The following is a 16,902-nucleotide window of genomic DNA, read 5'->3' on the forward strand; positions in this document are numbered from 1 at the left end:
TAGACCAAAGCTGTATCTCAGAATTGGGAGTAGGACTCAAATCAGCCAGAAACCATAAGTTTTGACACAGAGCTCATATTTGCAAAAGAAACACATATTCATGTTTCCCACTGTCTCAAAAGGACACAACACATTCAATTTAAAGGTAGGAGCTTTCCCTGACTACTTAGTCCAAAGCTATATTTCAGAATTGGCAGTAGGACTCAATTCAGCCAGAAAACTTAACTTTTGACAGAGAGCTCAGATTTGCAAAAGAAACACATATTCATGGTCCACACAGTCTGAAAAGCACAAAACACATTCAATTTTCAAGTACGAGCTTTCCCTTAGGAGTTAGACCAAAGCTGTGTCTCAGAATTGGGAGTAGGACTCAGATCAGCCAGAAACCATAAGTTTTGACACAGAGCTCAGATTTGCAAAAGAAACACATATTCATGTTTCCCACTGTCTCAAAAGGACACAACACATTCAATTTAAAGGTAGGAGCTTTCCCTGACTACTTAGTCCAAAGCTATATTTCAGAACTGGCAGTAGGACTCAATTCAGCCAGAAAACTTAACTTTTGACACAGAGCTCAGGTTTGCAAAAGAAACACATATTCATGGTCCACACAGTCTGAAAAGCACAAAACACATTCAATTTTCAAGTACGAGCTTTCCCTTAGGAGTTAGAACAAAGTGTATCTCAGAATTGGCAGTCGGACTCAATACAGCCAGAAAACGTAACTTTTGAAATAGAGCTCAGATTTGCAGAAGAAACACATATTCATGGTCCACACAGTCTGAAAAGCACAAAACACATTCAATTTTGAAATGGAAGCTTTTCCTTAGGAGTTAGACCAAAGCTGTATCTCAGAATTGGGAGTAGGACTCAAATCAGCCAGAAACCATAAGTTTTGACACAGAGCTCATATTTGCAAAAGAAACACATATTCATGTTTCCCACTGTCTCAAAAGGACACAACACATTCAATTTAAAGGTAGGAGCTTTCCCTGACTACTTAGTCCAAAGCTATATTTCAGAATTGGCAGTAGGACTCAATTCAGCCAGAAAACTTAACTTTTGACAGAGAGCTCAGATTTGCAAAAGAAACACATATTCATGGTCCACACAGTCTGAAAAGCACAAAACACATTCAATTTTCAAGTACGAGCTTTCCCTTAGGAGTTAGACCAAAGTGTATCTCAGAATTGGAAGTCGGACTCAATACAGCCAGAAAACGTAACTTTTGAAATAGAGCTCAGATTTGCAGAAGAAACACATATTCATGGTCCACACAGTCTGAAAAGCACAAAACACATTCAATTTTGAAATGGAAGCTTTTCCTTAGGAGTTAGACCAAAGCTGTATCTCAGAATTGGCAGTAGGACTCAATTCATCCAGAAAACTTACCTTTGATACAGAGCTGAGATTTGCAAAAGAAACACATATTCATGGTCCACACAGTCTGAAAAGCACAAAACACATTCAATTTTCAAGTACGAGCGTTCCCTTAGGAGTTAGACCAAAGCTGAGTCTCAGAATTGGGAGTAGGACTCAAATCATCCAGAAACCATAAGTTTTGACACAGAGCTCAGATTTGCAAAAGAAACACATATTCATGGTCCACACAGTCTGAAAAGCACAAAACACATTCAATTTTCAAGTACGAGCTTTCCCTTAGGAGTTAGACCAAAGCTGTGTCTCAGAATTGGGAGTAGGACTCAGATCAGCCAGAAACCATAAGTTTTGACACAGAGCTCAGATTTGCAAAAGAAACACATATTCATGTTTCCCACTGTCTCAAAAGGACACAACACATTCAATTTAAAGGTAGGAGCTTTCCCTGACTACTTAGTCCAAAGCTATATTTCAGAACTGGCAGTAGGACTCAATTCAGCCAGAAAACTTAACTTTTGACACAGAGCTCAGGTTTGCAAAAGAAACACATATTCATGGTCCACACAGTCTGAAAAGCACAAAACACATTCAATTTTCAAGTACGAGCTTTCCCTGAGGAGTTAGACAAAAGTCTATCTCAGAATTGGCAGTAGGACTCAATTCAGCCAGAAAATTTAACTTTTGACACAGAGCTCAGATTTGCAAAAGAAACAAATATTCATGGTCCACACAGTCTGAAAAGCACAAAACACATTCAATTTTCAAGTACGAGCTTTCCCTGAGGAGTTAGACCAAAGTGTATCTCAGAATTGGCAGTCGGACTCAAGACAGCCAGAAAACGTAACTTTTGACATAGAGCTCAGATTTGCAGAAGAAACACATATTCATGGTCCACACAGTCTGAAAAGCACAAAACACATTCAATTTTCAAGTACGAGCGTTCCCTTAGGAGTTAGACCAAAGCTGAGTCTCAGAATTGGGAGTAGGACTCAAATCATCCAGAAACCATAAGTTTTGACACAGAGCTCAGATTTGCAAAAGAAACACATATTCATGGTCCACACAGTCTGAAAAGCACAAAACACATTCAATTTTCAAGTACGAGCTTTCCCTTAGGAGTTAGACCAAAGCTGTGTCTCAGAATTGGGAGTAGGACTCAGATCAGCCAGAAACCATAAGTTTTGACACAGAGCTCAGATTTGCAAAAGAAACACATATTCATGTTTCCCACTGTCTCAAAAGGACACAACACATTCAATTTAAAGGTAGGAGCTTTCCCTGACTACTTAGTCCAAAGCTATATTTCAGAACTGGCAGTAGGACTCAATTCAGCCAGAAAACTTAACTTTTGACACAGAGCTCAGGTTTGCAAAAGAAACACATATTCATGGTCCACACAGTCTGAAAAGCACAAAACACATTCAATTTTCAAGTACGAGCTTTCCCTGAGGAGTTAGACAAAAGTGTATCTCAGAATTGGCAGTAGGACTCAATTCAGCCAGAAAATTTAACTTTTGACACAGAGCTCAGATTTGCAAAAGAAACAAATATTCATGGTCCACACAGTCTGAAAAGCACAAAACACATTCAATTTTCAAGTACGAGCTTTCCCTGAGGAGTTAGACCAAAGTGTATCTCAGAATTGGCAGTCGGACTCAAGACAGCCAGAAAACGTAACTTTTGACATAGAGCTCAGATTTGCAGAAGAAACACATATGCATGGTCCACACAGTCTGAAAAGCACAAAACACATTCAATTTTGAAATGGAAGCTTTTCCTTAGGAGTTAGACCAAAGCTGCGTCTCAGAATTGGGAGTAGGACTGAATTCATCCAGAAAACTTACCTTTGATACAGAGCTCAGATTTGCAAAAGAAACACATATTCATGGTCCACACAGTCTGAAAAGCACAAAACACATTCAATTTTCAAGTACGAGCTTTCCCTTACGAGTTAGACCAAAGCTGTGTCTCAGAATTGGGAGCAGGACTCAAATCAGCCAGAAACCATAAGTCACAGAGCTCAGATTTGCAAAAGAAACACATATTCATGTTTCCCACTGTCTCAAAAGGACACAACACATTCAATTTAAAGGTAGGAGCTTTCCCTGACTACTTAGTCCAAAGCTATATTTCAGAATTGGCAGTAGGACTCAATTCATCCAGAAAACTTACCTTTGATACAGAGCTCAGATTTGCAAAAGAAACACATATTCATGGTCCACACAGTCTGAAAAGCACAAAACACATTCAATTTTCAAGTACGAGCTTTCCCTGAGGAGATAGACCAAAGTGTATCTCAGAATTGGCAGTCGGACTCAAGACAGCCAGAAAACGTAACTTTTGACATAGAGCTCAGATTTTGAGAAGAAACACATATTCATGGTCCACACAGTCTGAAAAGCACAAAACACATTCAATTTTGAAATGGATATTTTTCCTTAGGAGTTAGACCAAAGCTGTATCTCAGAATTGGCAGTAGGACTCAATTCATCCAGAAAACTTACCTTTCATACAGAGCTCAGATTTGCAAAAGAAACACATATTCATGGTCCACACAGTCTGAAAAGCACAAAACACATTCAAGTTTCAAGTACGAGCGTTCCCTTAGGAGTTAGACCAAAGCTGAGTCTCAGAATTGGGAGTAGGACTCAAATCATCCAGAAACCATAAGTTTTGACACAGAGCTCAGATTTGCAAAAGAAACACATATTCATGGTCCACACAGTCTGAAAAGCACAAAACACATTCAATTTTCAAGTACGAGCTTTCCCTGAGGAGTTAGACCAAAGTGTATCTCAGAATTGGCAGTCGGACTCAATACAGCCAGAAAACGTAACTTTTGACATAGAGCTCAGATTTGCAAAAGAAACACATATTCATGGTCCACACAGTCTGAAAAGCACAAAACACATTCAATTTTGAAATGGAAGCTTTTCCTTAGGAGTTAGACCAAAGCTGTATCTCAGAATTGGCAGTAGGACTCAATTCATCCAGAAAACTTACCTTAGATACAGAGCTGAGATTTGCAAAAGAAACACATATTCATGGTCCACACAGTCTGAAAAGCACAAAACACATTCAATTTTCAAGTACGAGCTTTCCCTTAGGAGTTAGACCAAACTGTGTCTCAGAATTGGGAGCAGGACTCAAATCAGCCAGAAACCATAAGTTTTGACACAGAGCTCAGAGTTGCAAAAAAATACATATTCATGTTTCCCACTGTCTCAAAAGGACACAACACATTCACTTTAAAGGTAGGAGCTTTCCCTGACTACTTAGTCCAAAGCTATATTTCAGAATTGGCAGTAGGACTCAATTCAGCCAGAAAACTTAACTTTTGACACAGAGCTCAGATTTGCAAAAGAAACACATATTCATGGTCCACACAGTCTGAAAAGCACAAAACACATTCAATTTTCAAGTACGAGCTTTCCCTGAGGAGTTAGACAAAAGTGTATCTCAGAATTGGCAGTCGGACTCAAGACAGCCAGAAAACGTAACTTTTGACATAGAGCTCAGATTTGCAGAAGAAACACATATTCATGGTCCACACAGTCTGAAAAGCACAAAACACATTCAATTTTGAAATGGAAGCTTTTCCTTAGGAGTTAGACCAAAGCTGTATCTCAGAATTGGCAGTAGGACTCAATTCATCCAGAAAACTTACCTTTGATACAGAGCTCAGATTTGCAAAAGAAACACATATTAATGGTCCACACAGTCTGAAAAGCACAAAACACATTCAATTTTCAAGTACGAGCTTTCCCTTAGGAGTTAGACCAAAGCTGTGTCTCAGAATTGGGAGCAGGACTCAAATCAGCCAGAAACCATAAGTTTTGACACAGAGCTCAGATTTGCAAAAGAAACACATATTCATGTTTCCCACTGTCTCAAAAGGACACAACACATTCAATTTAAAGGTAGGAGCTTTCCCTGACTACTTAGTCCAAAGCTATATTTCAGAATTGGCAGTAGGACTCAATTCAGCCAGAAAACTTAACTTTTGACACAGAGCTCAGATTTGCAAAAGAAACACATATTCATGGTCCACACAGTCTGAAAAGCACAAAACACATTCAATTTTCAAGTACGAGCTTTCCCTGAGGAGTTAGACCAAAGTGTATCTCAGAATTGGCAGTAGGACTCAATTCAGCCAGAAAACGTAACTTTTGACAAAGAGCTCAGATTTGCAGAAGAAACACATATTCATGGTCCACACAGTCTGAAAAACACAAAACACATTCAATTTTGAAATGGAAGCTTTTCCTTAGGAGTTAGACCAAAGCTGTATCTCAGAATTGGCAGTAGGACTCAATTCATCCAGAAAACTTACCTTTGATACAGAGCTCAGATTTTCAAAGAAACACATATTCATGGTCCACACAGTCTGAAAAGCACAAAACACATTCAATTTTCAAGTACGAGCTTTCCCTTAGGAGTTAGACCAAAGCTGTGTCTCAGAATTGGGAGTAGGACTCAAATCAGCCAGAAACCATAAGTTTTGACACAGAGCTCAGATTTGCAAAAAAACACATATTCATGTTTCGCACTGTCTCAAAAGGACACAACACATTCAATTTAAAGGTAGGAGCTTTCCCTGACTAGTTAGACCAAAGCTATATTTCAGAATTGGCAGTAGGACTCAATTCAGCCAGAAAACTTAACTTTGGACACAGAGCTCAGATTTGCAAAAGAAACACATATTCATGGTCCACACAGTCTGAAAAGCACAAAGCACATTCAATTTTCAAGTACGAGCTTTCCCTTAGGAGTTAGACCAAACTGTGTCTCAGAATTGGGAGCACGACTCAAATCAGCCAGAAACCATAAGTTTTGACACAGAGCTCAGATTTGCAAAAGAAACACATATTCATGTTTCCCACTGTCTCAAAAGGACACAACACATTCAATTTAAAGGTAGGAGCTTTCCCTGACTACTTAGTCCAAAGCTATATTTCAGAATTGGCAGTAGGACTCAATTCATCCAGAAAACTTAACTTTTGACACAGAGCTCAGATTTGCAAAAGAAACACATATTCATGGTCCACACAGTCTGAAAAGCACAAAACACATTCAATTTTGAAATGGAAGCTTTTCCTTAGGAGTTAGACCAAAACTGTATCTCAGAATTGGCAGTAGGACTCAATTCATCCAGAAAACTTACCTTTGATACAGAGCTCAGATTTTCAAAGAAACACATATTAATGGTCCACACAGTCTGAAAAGCACAAAACACATTCAATTTTCAAGTACGAGCTTTCCCTTAGGAGTTAGACCAAAGCTGTATCTCAGAATTGGGAGTAGGACTCAAATCAGCCAGAAACCATAAGTTTTGACACAGAGCTCATATTTGCAAAAGAAACACATATTCATGTTTCCCACTGTCTCAAAAGGACACAACACATTCAATTTAAAGGTAGGAGCTTTCCCTGACTACTTAGTCCAAAGCTATATTTCAGAATTGGCAGTAGGACTCAATTCAGCCAGAAAACTTAACTTTTGACAGAGAGCTCAGATTTGCAAAAGAAACACATATTCATGGTCCACACAGTCTGAAAAGCACAAAACACATTCAATTTTCAAGTACGAGCTTTCCCTTAGGAGTTAGACCAAAGCTGTGTCTCAGAATTGGGAGTAGGACTCAGATCAGCCAGAAACCATAAGTTTTGACACAGAGCTCATATTTGCAAAAGAAACACATATTCATGTTTCCCACTGTCTCAAAAGGACACAACACATTCAATTTAAAGGTAGGAGCTTTCCCTGACTACTTAGTCCAAAGCTATATTTCAGAATTGGCAGTAGGACTCAATTCAGCCAGAAAACTTAACTTTTGACAGAGAGCTCAGATTTGCAAAAGAAACACATATTCATGGTCCACACAGTCTGAAAAGCACAAAACACATTCAATTTTCAAGTACGAGCTTTCCCTTAGGAGTTAGACCAAAGTGTATCTCAGAATTGGAAGTCGGACTCAATACAGCCAGAAAACGTAACTTTTGAAATAGAGCTCAGATTTGCAGAAGAAACACATATTCATGGTCCACACAGTCTGAAAAGCACAAAACACATTCAATTTTGAAATGGAAGCTTTTCCTTAGGAGTTAGACCAAAGCTGTATCTCAGAATTGGCAGTAGGACTCAATTCATCCAGAAAACTTACCTTTGATACAGAGCTGAGATTTGCAAAAGAAACACATATTCATGGTCCACACAGTCTGAAAAGCACAAAACACATTCAATTTTCAAGTACGAGCGTTCCCTTAGGAGTTAGACCAAAGCTGAGTCTCAGAATTGGGAGTAGGACTCAAATCATCCAGAAACCATAAGTTTTGACACAGAGCTCAGATTTGCAAAAGAAACACATATTCATGGTCCACACAGTCTGAAAAGCACAAAACACATTCAATTTTCAAGTACGAGCTTTCCCTTAGGAGTTAGACCAAAGCTGTGTCTCAGAATTGGGAGTAGGACTCAGATCAGCCAGAAACCATAAGTTTTGACACAGAGCTCAGATTTGCAAAAGAAACACATATTCATGTTTCCCACTGTCTCAAAAGGACACAACACATTCAATTTAAAGGTAGGAGCTTTCCCTGACTACTTAGTCCAAAGCTATATTTCAGAACTGGCAGTAGGACTCAATTCAGCCAGAAAACTTAACTTTTGACACAGAGCTCAGGTTTGCAAAAGAAACACATATTCATGGTCCACACAGTCTGAAAAGCACAAAACACATTCAATTTTCAAGTACGAGCTTTCCCTGAGGAGTTAGACCAAAGTGTATCTCAGAATTGGCAGTCGGACTCAAGACAGCCAGAAAACGTAACTTTTGACATAGAGCTCAGATTTGCAGAAGAAACACATATTCATGGTCCACACAGTCTGAAAAGCACAAAACACATTCAATTTTCAAGTACGAGCGTTCCCTTAGGAGTTAGACCAAAGCTGAGTCTCAGAATTGGGAGTAGGACTCAAATCATCCAGAAACCATAAGTTTTGACACAGAGCTCAGATTTGCAAAAGAAACACATATTCATGGTCCACACAGTCTGAAAAGCACAAAACACATTCAATTTTCAAGAACGAGCTTTCCCTTAGGAGTTAGACCAAAGCTGTGTCTCAGAATTGGGAGTAGGACTCAGATCAGCCAGAAACCATAAGTTTTGACACAGAGCTCAGATTTGCAAAAGAAACACATATTCATGTTTCCCACTGTCTCAAAAGGACACAACACATTCAATTTAAAGGTAGGAGCTTTCCCTGACTACTTAGTCCAAAGCTATATTTCAGAACTGGCAGTAGGACTCAATTCAGCCAGAAAACTTAACTTTTGACACAGAGCTCAGGTTTGCAAAAGAAACACATATTCATGGTCCACACAGTCTGAAAAGCACAAAACACATTCAATTTTCAAGTACGAGCTTTCCCTGAGGAGTTAGACAAAAGTGTATCTCAGAATTGGCAGTAGGACTCAATTCAGCCAGAAAATTTAACTTTTGACACAGAGCTCAGATTTGCAAAAGAAACAAATATTCATGGTCCACACAGTCTGAAAAGCACAAAACACATTCAATTTTCAAGTACGAGCTTTCCCTGAGGAGTTAGACCAAAGTGTATCTCAGAATTGGCAGTCGGACTCAAGACAGCCAGAAAACGTAACTTTTGACATAGAGCTCAGATTTGCAGAAGAAACACATATGCATGGTCCACACAGTCTGAAAAGCACAAAACACATTCAATTTTGAAATGGAAGCTTTTCCTTAGGAGTTAGACCAAAGCTGCGTCTCAGAATTGGGAGTAGGACTGAATTCATCCAGAAAACTTACCTTTGATACAGAGCTCAGATTTGCAAAAGAAACACATATTCATGGTCCACACAGTCTGAAAAGCACAAAACACATTCAATTTTCAAGTACGAGCTTTCCCTTACGAGTTAGACCAAAGCTGTGTCTCAGAATTGGGAGCAGGACTCAAATCAGCCAGAAACCATAAGTCACAGAGCTCAGATTTGCAAAAGAAACACATATTCATGTTTCCCACTGTCTCAAAAGGACACAACACATTCAATTTAAAGGTAGGAGCTTTCCCTGACTACTTAGTCCAAAGCTATATTTCAGAATTGGCAGTAGGACTCAATTCATCCAGAAAACTTACCTTTGATACAGAGCTCAGATTTGCAAAAGAAACACATATTCATGGTCCACACAGTCTGAAAAGCACAAAACACATTCAATTTTCAAGTACGAGCTTTCCCTGAGGAGATAGACCAAAGTGTATCTCAGAATTGGCAGTCGGACTCAAGACAGCCAGAAAACGTAACTTTTGACATAGAGCTCAGATTTTGAGAAGAAACACATATTCATGGTCCACACAGTCTGAAAAGCACAAAACACATTCAATTTTGAAATGGATATTTTTCCTTAGGAGTTAGACCAAAGCTGTATCTCAGAATTGGCAGTAGGACTCAATTCATCCAGAAAACTTACCTTTCATACAGAGCTCAGATTTGCAAAAGAAACACATATTCATGGTCCACACAGTCTGAAAAGCACAAAACACATTCAAGTTTCAAGTACGAGCGTTCCCTTAGGAGTTAGACCAAAGCTGAGTCTCAGAATTGGGAGTAGGACTCAAATCATCCAGAAACCATAAGTTTTGACACAGAGCTCAGATTTGCAAAAGAAACACATATTCATGGTCCACACAGTCTGAAAAGCACAAAACACATTCAATTTTCAAGTACGAGCTTTCCCTGAGGAGTTAGACCAAAGTGTATCTCAGAATTGGCAGTCGGACTCAATACAGCCAGAAAACGTAACTTTTGACATAGAGCTCAGATTTGCAAAAGAAACACATATTCATGGTCCACACAGTCTGAAAAGCACAAAACACATTCAATTTTGAAATGGAAGCTTTTCCTTAGGAGTTAGACCAAAGCTGTATCTCAGAATTGGCAGTAGGACTCAATTCATCCAGAAAACTTACCTTAGATACAGAGCTGAGATTTGCAAAAGAAACACATATTCATGGTCCACACAGTCTGAAAAGCACAAAACACATTCAATTTTCAAGTACGAGCTTTCCCTTAGGAGTTAGACCAAACTGTGTCTCAGAATTGGGAGCAGGACTCAAATCAGCCAGAAACCATAAGTTTTGACACAGAGCTCAGAGTTGCAAAAAAATACATATTCATGTTTCCCACTGTCTCAAAAGGACACAACACATTCACTTTAAAGGTAGGAGCTTTCCCTGACTACTTAGTCCAAAGCTATATTTCAGAATTGGCAGTAGGACTCAATTCAGCCAGAAAACTTAACTTTTGACACAGAGCTCAGATTTGCAAAAGAAACACATATTCATGGTCCACACAGTCTGAAAAGCACAAAACACATTCAATTTTCAAGTACGAGCTTTCCCTGAGGAGTTAGACAAAAGTGTATCTCAGAATTGGCAGTCGGACTCAAGACAGCCAGAAAACGTAACTTTTGACATAGAGCTCAGATTTGCAGAAGAAACACATATTCATGGTCCACACAGTCTGAAAAGCACAAAACACATTCAATTTTGAAATGGAAGCTTTTCCTTAGGAGTTAGACCAAAGCTGTATCTCAGAATTGGCAGTAGGACTCAATTCATCCAGAAAACTTACCTTTGATACAGAGCTCAGATTTGCAAAAGAAACACATATTAATGGTCCACACAGTCTGAAAAGCACAAAACACATTCAATTTTCAAGTACGAGCTTTCCCTTAGGAGTTAGACCAAAGCTGTGTCTCAGAATTGGGAGCAGGACTCAAATCAGCCAGAAACCATAAGTTTTGACACAGAGCTCAGATTTGCAAAAGAAACACATATTCATGTTTCCCACTGTCTCAAAAGGACACAACACATTCAATTTAAAGGTAGGAGCTTTCCCTGACTACTTAGTCCAAAGCTATATTTCAGAATTGGCAGTAGGACTCAATTCAGCCAGAAAACTTAACTTTTGACACAGAGCTCAGATTTGCAAAAGAAACACATATTCATGGTCCACACAGTCTGAAAAGCACAAAACACATTCAATTTTCAAGTACGAGCTTTCCCTGAGGAGTTAGACCAAAGTGTATCTCAGAATTGGCAGTAGGACTCAATTCAGCCAGAAAACGTAACTTTTGACAAAGAGCTCAGATTTGCAGAAGAAACACATATTCATGGTCCACACAGTCTGAAAAACACAAAACACATTCAATTTTGAAATGGAAGCTTTTCCTTAGGAGTTAGACCAAAGCTGTATCTCAGAATTGGCAGTAGGACTCAATTCATCCAGAAAACTTACCTTTGATACAGAGCTCAGATTTTCAAAGAAACACATATTCATGGTCCACACAGTCTGAAAAGCACAAAACACATTCAATTTTCAAGTACGAGCTTTCCCTTAGGAGTTAGACCAAAGCTGTGTCTCAGAATTGGGAGTAGGACTCAAATCAGCCAGAAACCATAAGTTTTGACACAGAGCTCAGATTTGCAAAAAAACACATATTCATGTTTCGCACTGTCTCAAAAGGACACAACACATTCAATTTAAAGGTAGGAGCTTTCCCTGACTAGTTAGACCAAAGCTATATTTCAGAATTGGCAGTAGGACTCAATTCAGCCAGAAAACTTAACTTTGGACACAGAGCTCAGATTTGCAAAAGAAACACATATTCATGGTCCACACAGTCTGAAAAGCACAAAGCACATTCAATTTTCAAGTACGAGCTTTCCCTTAGGAGTTAGACCAAACTGTGTCTCAGAATTGGGAGCACGACTCAAATCAGCCAGAAACCATAAGTTTTGACACAGAGCTCAGATTTGCAAAAGAAACACATATTCATGTTTCCCACTGTCTCAAAAGGACACAACACATTCAATTTAAAGGTAGGAGCTTTCCCTGACTACTTAGTCCAAAGCTATATTTCAGAATTGGCAGTAGGACTCAATTCATCCAGAAAACTTAACTTTTGACACAGAGCTCAGATTTGCAAAAGAAACACATATTCATGGTCCACACAGTCTGAAAAGCACAAAACACATTCAATTTTGAAATGGAAGCTTTTCCTTAGGAGTTAGACCAAAACTGTATCTCAGAATTGGCAGTAGGACTCAATTCATCCAGAAAACTTACCTTTGATACAGAGCTCAGATTTTCAAAGAAACACATATTAATGGTCCACACAGTCTGAAAAGCACAAAACACATTCAATTTTCAAGTACGAGCTTTCCCTTAGGAGTTAGACCAAAGCTGTATCTCAGAATTGGGAGTAGGACTCAAATCAGCCAGAAACCATAAGTTTTGACACAGAGCTCATATTTGCAAAAGAAACACATATTCATGTTTCCCACTGTCTCAAAAGGACACAACACATTCAATTTAAAGGTAGGAGCTTTCCCTGACTACTTAGTCCAAAGCTATATTTCAGAATTGGCAGTAGGACTCAATTCAGCCAGAAAACTTAACTTTTGACAGAGAGCTCAGATTTGCAAAAGAAACACATATTCATGGTCCACACAGTCTGAAAAGCACAAAACACATTCAATTTTCAAGTACGAGCTTTCCCTTAGGAGTTAGACCAAAGCTGTGTCTCAGAATTGGGAGTAGGACTCAGATCAGCCAGAAACCATAAGTTTTGACACAGAGCTCATATTTGCAAAAGAAACACATATTCATGTTTCCCACTGTCTCAAAAGGACACAACACATTCAATTTAAAGGTAGGAGCTTTCCCTGACTACTTAGTCCAAAGCTATATTTCAGAATTGGCAGTAGGACTCAATTCAGCCAGAAAACTTAACTTTTGACAGAGAGCTCAGATTTGCAAAAGAAACACATATTCATGGTCCACACAGTCTGAAAAGCACAAAACACATTCAATTTTCAAGTACGAGCTTTCCCTTAGGAGTTAGACCAAAGTGTATCTCAGAATTGGAAGTCGGACTCAATACAGCCAGAAAACGTAACTTTTGAAATAGAGCTCAGATTTGCAGAAGAAACACATATTCATGGTCCACACAGTCTGAAAAGCACAAAACACATTCAATTTTGAAATGGAAGCTTTTCCTTAGGAGTTAGACCAAAGCTGTATCTCAGAATTGGCAGTAGGACTCAATTCATCCAGAAAACTTACCTTTGATACAGAGCTGAGATTTGCAAAAGAAACACATATTCATGGTCCACACAGTCTGAAAAGCACAAAACACATTCAATTTTCAAGTACGAGCGTTCCCTTAGGAGTTAGACCAAAGCTGAGTCTCAGAATTGGGAGTAGGACTCAAATCATCCAGAAACCATAAGTTTTGACACAGAGCTCAGATTTGCAAAAGAAACACATATTCATGGTCCACACAGTCTGAAAAGCACAAAACACATTCAATTTTCAAGTACGAGCTTTCCCTTAGGAGTTAGACCAAAGCTGTGTCTCAGAATTGGGAGTAGGACTCAGATCAGCCAGAAACCATAAGTTTTGACACAGAGCTCAGATTTGCAAAAGAAACACATATTCATGTTTCCCACTGTCTCAAAAGGACACAACACATTCAATTTAAAGGTAGGAGCTTTCCCTGACTACTTAGTCCAAAGCTATATTTCAGAACTGGCAGTAGGACTCAATTCAGCCAGAAAACTTAACTTTTGACACAGAGCTCAGGTTTGCAAAAGAAACACATATTCATGGTCCACACAGTCTGAAAAGCACAAAACACATTCAATTTTCAAGTACGAGCTTTCCCTGAGGAGTTAGACCAAAGTGTATCTCAGAATTGGCAGTCGGACTCAAGACAGCCAGAAAACGTAACTTTTGACATAGAGCTCAGATTTGCAGAAGAAACACATATTCATGGTCCACACAGTCTGAAAAGCACAAAACACATTCAATTTTCAAGTACGAGCGTTCCCTTAGGAGTTAGACCAAAGCTGAGTCTCAGAATTGGGAGTAGGACTCAAATCATCCAGAAACCATAAGTTTTGACACAGAGCTCAGATTTGCAAAAGAAACACATATTCATGGTCCACACAGTCTGAAAAGCACAAAACACATTCAATTTTCAAGAACGAGCTTTCCCTTAGGAGTTAGACCAAAGCTGTGTCTCAGAATTGGGAGTAGGACTCAGATCAGCCAGAAACCATAAGTTTTGACACAGAGCTCAGATTTGCAAAAGAAACACATATTCATGTTTCCCACTGTCTCAAAAGGACACAACACATTCAATTTAAAGGTAGGAGCTTTCCCTGACTACTTAGTCCAAAGCTATATTTCAGAACTGGCAGTAGGACTCAATTCAGCCAGAAAACTTAACTTTTGACACAGAGCTCAGGTTTGCAAAAGAAACACATATTCATGGTCCACACAGTCTGAAAAGCACAAAACACATTCAATTTTCAAGTACGAGCTTTCCCTGAGGAGTTAGACAAAAGTGTATCTCAGAATTGGCAGTAGGACTCAATTCAGCCAGAAAATTTAACTTTTGACACAGAGCTCAGATTTGCAAAAGAAACAAATATTCATGGTCCACACAGTCTGAAAAGCACAAAACACATTCAATTTTCAAGTACGAGCTTTCCCTGAGGAGTTAGACCAAAGTGTATCTCAGAATTGGCAGTCGGACTCAAGACAGCCAGAAAACGTAACTTTTGACATAGAGCTCAGATTTGCAGAAGAAACACATATGCATGGTCCACACAGTCTGAAAAGCACAAAACACATTCAATTTTGAAATGGAAGCTTTTCCTTAGGAGTTAGACCAAAGCTGCGTCTCAGAATTGGGAGTAGGACTGAATTCATCCAGAAAACTTACCTTTGATACAGAGCTCAGATTTGCAAAAGAAACACATATTCATGGTCCACACAGTCTGAAAAGCACAAAACACATTCAATTTTCAAGTACGAGCTTTCCCTTACGAGTTAGACCAAAGCTGTGTCTCAGAATTGGGAGCAGGACTCAAATCAGCCAGAAACCATAAGTCACAGAGCTCAGATTTGCAAAAGAAACACATATTCATGTTTCCCACTGTCTCAAAAGGACACAACACATTCAATTTAAAGGTAGGAGCTTTCCCTGACTACTTAGTCCAAAGCTATATTTCAGAATTGGCAGTAGGACTCAATTCATCCAGAAAACTTACCTTTGATACAGAGCTCAGATTTGCAAAAGAAACACATATTCATGGTCCACACAGTCTGAAAAGCACAAAACACATTCAATTTTCAAGTACGAGCTTTCCCTGAAGAGATAGACCAAAGTGTATCTCAGAATTGGCAGTCGGACTCAAGACAGCCAGAAAACGTAACTTTTGACATAGAGCTCAGATTTTGAGAAGAAACACATATTCATGGTCCACACAGTCTGAAAAGCACAAAACACATTCAATTTTGAAATGGATGTTTTTCCTTAGGAGTTAGACCAAAGCTGTATCTCAGAATTGGCAGTAGGACTCAATTCATCCAGAAAACTTACCTTTCATACAGAGCTCAGATTTGCAAAAGAAACACATATTCATGGTCCACACAGTCTGAAAAGCACAAAACACATTCAAGTTTCAAGTACGAGCGTTCCCTTAGGAGTTAGACCAAAGCTGAGTCTCAGAATTGGGAGTAGGACTCAAATCATCCAGAAACCATAAGTTTTGACACAGAGCTCAGATTTGCAAAAGAAACACATATTCATGGTCCACACAGTCTGAAAAGCACAAAACACATTCAATTTTCAAGTACGAGCTTTCCCTGAGGAGTTAGACCAAAGTGTATCTCAGAATTGGCAGTCGGACTCAATACAGCCAGAAAACGTAACTTTTGACATAGAGCTCAGATTTGCAAAAGAAACACATATTCATGGTCCACACAGTCTGAAAAGCACAAAACACATTCAATTTTGAAATGGAAGCTTTTCCTTAGGAGTTAGACCAAAGCTGTATCTCAGAATTGGCAGTAGGACTCAATTCATCCAGAAAACTTACCTTAGATACAGAGCTGAGATTTGCAAAAGAAACACATATTCATGGTCCACACAGTCTGAAAAGCACAAAACACATTCAATTTTCAAGTACGAGCTTTCCCTTAGGAGTTAGACCAAACTGTGTCTCAGAATTGGGAGCAGGACTCAAATCAGCCAGAAACCATAAGTTTTGACACAGAGCTCAGAGTTGCAAAAAAATACATATTCATGTTTCCCACTGTCTCAAAAGGACACAACACATTCACTTTAAAGGTAGGAGCTTTCCCTGACTACTTAGTCCAAAGCTATATTTCAGAATTGGCAGTAGGACTCAATTCAGCCAGAAAACTTAACTTTTGACACAGAGCTCAGATTTGCAAAAGAAACACATATTCATGGTCCACACAGTCTGAAAAGCACAAAACACATTCAATTTTCAAGTACGAGCTTTCCCTTAGGTGTTAGACCAAAGTGTATCTCAGAATTGGCAGTCGGACTCAATACAGCCAGAAAACGTAACTTTTGACATAGAGCTCAGATTTGCAGAAGAAACACATATTCATGGTCCACA

The sequence above is a fragment of the Pituophis catenifer genome, unplaced genomic scaffold (genome assembly GCF_029215685.1).
Source record: "Pituophis catenifer annectens isolate HBS135680 unplaced genomic scaffold, rPitCat1.0.hap2 SCAF_2, whole genome shotgun sequence".
Taxonomy (NCBI): Eukaryota; Metazoa; Chordata; class Lepidosauria; order Squamata; family Colubridae; genus Pituophis; species Pituophis catenifer.